Consider the following 6,317-nt stretch of genomic DNA (forward strand, 5'->3'; position numbering starts at 1 on the left):
AGTATGGGACTTTATCAGTCAGAATCTAGTCATGAAAATATATTTCAAGCTAGCTATATAAGAAATAAGTTATGAAGGTTTCAGAGGAGCTTAAAAGCCAAGGAGAGAATAGAAAGTCAAGTTAGAGATTACCAATAGCTAAAAGCTACCACCATCCCAAGAGCTGGAGGGAAAAAGAGAGGATATACTGTTGCCAGAGCCCAGGAGCTGAGGCTACCAAAAGGCAGCTGGAACCATGGCAGAGCTGCCTGGAAAAAGCAGGGACCACAGAGACAGAGGTTATTCAGTGGGAGCCAAAACTGTGCAGGACAGTCACTGTTCTTAGGAAAGGGACATTTTCTAAGTAGACAGAAGAGGAGGAGAGAAATACCTTGGCTTCTTCCCTTCTCTTCCCTTTAACCTCTCACAATGCCTCACAGTGGTAGAATCTAGCCAGAAGTCAGCTGGCAATGGGCCTGGGAAATGTCTGCAGGGGACAGCCCCCTCATAACACAGAATAGAGCAAAAGAAAGGGCAAGAAAAGGATCCAAGACCCAAGTGGCAAATGAATAGCGCAGAGACTTTTCAAAGTCAGTACTATTTTATCTACCTAATGTTTCTTGCTCTTACTGCCTGTGCCAATATTTTTTGAGTTTGCTTTCTGCATCAAGCTCCAAGTCAGACCCTGAGCACAGAAAACATAGGAGAGACATTGAGTCTGCCCATTCTAGAATATCTCTAAGTCCTGAGGAGGAGATAGAGGGAAACAACCTTAATGTGATTGACACTATATTAGCAATTGGCAATAGAGACAAGTGAGCTGGACTCATAAGTACAGATTTTACAGGGATGGAGACTTTCCAAACACATGAAATAGCATAACATGAAGGCACAGAAGCCTATAAGTACATAGAGAATGCAGGGAGGAAGGTCATCTCAAGGGGGCTAGTGAGTGAGATTTGTCCCGGAGTGGCCAGAGATAAACTAAACATCAGGTAGGACCAAGAAGTAAAGGCTGGAATGTGATGGGGTTCTGACTCCTGTGTATAGGCAAAAGAGAGTCCCCTAAGCTTTGTTGAGTGAAACAGCTTACTTTGTGTGTCAGAAAAAGGACTAAACAATTATATTTTTAATAGTTTATTTTACTTACACTCCTTCTTTGGGTGTTTCATTTTCCAACATTTTTAATGAAGCATACATAAAAGTTTAAATAAATTCATCCCCCATGGGAAGTTCCCATCATGTCTCAGTGGTTAACGAATCCGACTAGGAACCACGAGATTGCGGGTTCGATCCCTGGCCTTGCTCAGTGGGTTAAGGATCCGGTGTTGCCATGAGCTGTGGTGGAGGTCACAGACACGGCTCGGATCCCGCATTGATGTGGCTCTGGCGTAGGCCAGTGGCTACAGCTCCGATTGGAACCCCCTAGCTTGGGGACCTCCATATGCTGCAGATGTGGCCCTAGAAAAGACAAAAAAAGAGGAAAAAAAATTCATTCCCTATGGTATTCCCCCATGAGTACCCATGATATGCATCACTGATATTCTACACTGGCATTTAATATACTTACTTTATTACATATCTAGGCATCTATCCATCTCTCTGTTCAGCAAGCCATTTTACTTCTGATGCATTTTAAGAAAAGTTACAGTCAGGGGAAATTTCCAGGATGGTGGAGTAGGAAGATGTGGAGCTCATTTCTTCCCACAAATACATAAAATGGAACAATTCTAACAGAACACCTACTGATCACCGGCAGAATACCTCAAACACCTGAAAGGATAAGAAAGATCTCCATGTAATCAGGTAGGATGGGACTTGCACCCCTGGTAGGAAGGTGAAGGACAGGAGAGGTTCCAGCACCCGGGGACATCCCCTCGCCAGCAGGGAGATCAGCTGGAAAAGAAAAGGAGCTTTAGAGGCTCAGAGGAGAGTGCAACAACTGGTCTGTGACAGGCAGGAAAGAGTGAGACCTACACGGAGGTATGTGCTGCAACCCTATGCACCCCAGAAAAACCATAATTTGAAAAGATACATGCACTCCCAATGTTCACTGCAGTACTATTTACAATAGCCAAAACATGGCAGCAACCTAAATGTCCATTGACAGATGAATGGATAAAGAAGATGTGGTATATACATACATACAATGGAATATTAGACATAAAAAAGAATGAAATAATGCCATTTGTAGCAACATGGATGGATCTAAAGATTATCATACTAAATGAAGTAAGTCAGACAAAGACAAATATCACATGATGTCTTATATACAGAATATAATTTTAAAATGATATGAACGAACTTATTTTCAGAACAGCAACAGACTCACAGGTCTCAAAAACAATTTCATGGTTATCAAAGTGGAAATGTGGGGGAAAGCGATAAATTAGGAGTTTGGGATTAACATATACTCACTATTATATATAAAATAGATAACTAACAAGGGCCTACTTATGACACAGAGAACTCCAGTCAATATTCTGTAATAAGCCACATGGGAAAAGAATCTGAAAAACAATGTATATGTATAACTGGTTCACATTGCTGTATACATGAAACTAACACAACATTGTAAATCAACTATACTCCAACAAAAAAAAATTTTTTTTAAGAAAACAAGGAAAGTTACAGACATCAATATATTTTACCTCTAAACACTTCAACAGGCATATGATTAACTAGAGTTCAATATTTGTTTGCAACATTTTGGATAAAATTTATACACATTGTAATACGCAAACCTTAAATACCCTTCAATGAGTTCTGACAAATGCTTGTCCCTATGTAACCTAAGCCCCTATAATGACATAGAACATTCATCACCCCAGAAAATTTACTTATGCCCTCTTCAAGCATAAGCACTGTACTAATGTTTTTCTACCAAAGTAAGCACTGTACTAATGTTTTTCTACCGAAACAGTCTATTCTAGGACTTCATTTAAATAGAATAACATAGCATATATTTTCATGAAAATAAATATTCTTCATGCAGCATAATGGTTTTGAGATTCATTCATGCTATTGTATATACCATTGTTACTTCCTTTTTATTGCTGAGTAATATTCCAACATGCCACAATTTGTTTATCTAGTCTCCTATTAACAGAAATCTGGGATATTTTGTTTTGCTATTATAAATGAAGCTACTACTAATATTCTTATGCAAGTATGTTTGTGGACTATTATTTTCATTTCTCTGATGTAAATACCTAAGAGTAAGAATGCTGGGTCACAGAGTACCTATGACAATCACGTTGAACTCATAAGGCTGTTGTGGAAATTAAATGGGATGATGCATAGAAAGCACTTAGCATGGCATCTAGAATAGAGAAATCACTGTAATAATATGCTATCAGCACCAGCTTTTCCTGACATTAATAATATATAATAATAACACAGAATTGTTTTATTATATTTTCGTATTTTAGAGTATTTTAAGGTTACTCTTCTTCATAATCACTCTCCCCCCCCCATTTCATAGTTGAAGAAATTACACACAGACACAATTTAATTTGCTCACTTATAGACAGAATGTAAACATCAAAGTAGCAGTACTTCATTTTAACAGATAAATTATGTGGTCTTTCTTTGAAAAGACAGCAGAATTAGGAATTCACATTGTGGCTCAGTGGTTAACAAATCCGACTAGGAACCATGAGGTTGTGGGTTCGATCCCTGGCCTCGATCAGCTGGATCCTGGTTAAGGATCCAGCATTGCCATGAGCTGTGGTATAGGTCACAGATGCGGCTTGGATCCAGTGTTGCTGTAGCTGTGGCATAGACCAGTGGCTGTACTTCCGATTAGACCCCTAGCCTGGGAACCTCTATATGCCACAGGTGCGGCCCCAGAAAAGACAAAAAGAAAAAGAAAAAAGAAAGAAAGAAAGAAAAAAGAAAAGATAGCAGAACTGCTCTCAGTAAAGTCTTTGGCCTCTAAAAAGTATCTTCTGTTACCTGCAAGCATGGACAGTATCAGTACACAGAATTTCAGCACAGGGAGTAACAAGTGGTAGAGCTCTGGAATCAGGCTGTCCTGGTCATCTGAAAGTGTATTATTTTGACAACTTAGTGTAATCTTTCTGAGCCTCACTTGCTCCATCTACAAGATGGGTATACCAATATCTACATCGTAGGATTATTCTGAGGATTAGAAATTGTGAATGCAGGAGTTCCTGTTGTGGCTCAGTGGTTAACGAATCCGACTAGGAACCATGAGTTTGTGGGTTTGATCCCTGGCCTCGCTCAGTGGGTTAAGGATCCAGCATTGCTGTGAGCTGTGGTGTAGGTCACAGACGTGGCTCGGAACCTGCATTGCTGTGGCTATGGCGTAGGCCGGCAGCTACAGCTCTGATTCAACCCCTAGCCTGGGAACCTCCATATGCCAAGGGAGCGGCCCCAAAAAAGGCAAAAAGTCAAAAAAAAAATAAAAAAGAAAGAAAAAGAAATTGTGAATGCAGAGACTGGGACATGTTTGGACCAATCAACATCCACTATCAATATGCATAAGGGACAAATAAGAATAAGTGAAAGTCATTACATTTGCAGCAAATAATACGTCACAAAAATTAACTCAATCCAGGAATGAAAAACTGAACATAATTAGAAAGGGATATGGTAATTTATTTTTATCCTTTTTCTGATTCTTTTACAAAGTAACTCACTTTCATTTCACCCTCAACCTTTTCTCAAATGAAAAACAAAAGCTATGTAGCAATATTCATTCATTCAAAAGACACTAAACGAAGCCTTCCTTTATAACAAGGCTTTGCTCAGTGCAGGGTACACCTGGATGACGGGCAGAATCCCTGGCCTTAAACTGCCCTCAGTCTACTGGATTAATCAGATACATGAATAAATTACTACAAACGAGTTGCCTTTTACTTGAGGTAGAAAGCATTTGGAGCAACTCTGATACCATTTCTAAGAAAAGCTGACAAAGCAAGAGGCCCTGTGACACTGATGTTGATGTGCCAGCTATTCTTAGTCAAATAATTTGAGCATGCTGGGATAAGTGATATAATAAAGGCCTACATAATGAATTTGAGAGAGACCAGAGAAAATGGGGGAAGAGCTGTGCAAGAACAAGACTGAGAAGCAAAAGTAAGAAGAGAAGAGAAGAAAAGGAGAGGGAAAATAATATGAGTAGACAAAGGAAAAGGGAAGGAAAAAAGGATGTGAGAGCCCATAGAAAGGAAAGGCTGCCTGGAGACATTATAGACAAAGGGACATTTGAGCTTGACTTTGAAGACTGAGAAAGAGTTTGAGAGCGTGAAGATATTCCAGCCAGAGAAAACAAGGTATTTAAAGGTGTATATTCGACATGTGAAAATGTTGATGTAGCTGGAACGCTGTGTGATTTTCTTAGGTCATGGACAAAGGTGGTGAATATCGTCAGAAAGAAAGAACTAGAATCAGATTATAAAAAGCCTTAAATGTCAAGGTTAGAGTCTGATCCTTTTCCTGTGGGCAATGGAAAGCCACAGAACAATTCTGAGTAGCAGCTTATATTATTAAACTCGTGTTTTAATAAAATATAATCTGATGGCTGGAAGCTCCCTGGTGGTCTAGTGGTTAGGACTCAGTGCTTTCATCCCTGTGGCCCAGGTTCAATCACTGGCCTGGGAACTGAGATCCCACATCAAGCCACTGCCAGACTGCAGCCAAAAAAACAAACAAACAAAACAACAAAAAAACTGATTGCAGAATGGAAATATGGTGTAACGTGCCCCTCAGAGCCCACTTCAAGAATGAAGAATTTGTAATGAAGTTGCTGAGAATGCTGTCAGCTAACCCCCCACCTTGGGGACTGCCCCAGTTGAGGAAATGTCCCCTCATACAAGGTCATGTGTATCACCTGAGGTGGAGAGCATGCAATAACTAATTGATGTGGGATGTAAAGGTCCAGTCCTATCACCCTAACTTGAAACAGCTCTAAAATGTTGTTATCTCATCCTTATGACACCCTCCAGGGTCTGCTGAGGCTTTCACTGAGATTACACCCTGGCCTGAGTTCTCCCTCCACCCAATTCTGCCCTCCATCCTCCCATCTCCCCCAACCCCTGTCTCCCTTCCCTTCCCTTTCCCAAATGTTGGTCCCAGGGACACTCTCTAAGTGTACACTGATCTAAGTCTCAGCTTGCTTCTCAGGAAACCTAACCTCAGACAATGAAGTAGGTTGAAAAAGAAAGAGGGAAGAGGTAGGAAGAGAGCTATACTCTTGGCCTATACTGTGCTTGCCAGGACCACATCTACTGGATTCCCCATGACAATCCTCCATCCAGTCTATGCATTTCATCACTCCTGGGCTGGTCTCCTGGCTCCTGGAGTCACCAACA

The 6,317-nt window shown here is 40.5% G+C and overlaps 1 non-coding gene across 1 annotated transcript; it reads left to right on the forward strand.

The window, feature by feature from the left end:
* Positions 1–5,535: 5,535 nt before the first annotated feature.
* On the forward strand, positions 5,536–5,607 carry TRNAE-UUC (transfer RNA glutamic acid (anticodon UUC)). Its single transcript has one exon. It is a non-coding gene; the product is annotated as a tRNA-Glu (tRNA).
* The last annotated feature ends 710 nt before the right edge of the window (positions 5,608–6,317 follow it).

The sequence above is a fragment of the Phacochoerus africanus genome, chromosome 2, assembly GCF_016906955.1.
Source record: "Phacochoerus africanus isolate WHEZ1 chromosome 2, ROS_Pafr_v1, whole genome shotgun sequence".
NCBI classification, from domain to species: Eukaryota; Metazoa; Chordata; class Mammalia; order Artiodactyla; family Suidae; genus Phacochoerus; species Phacochoerus africanus.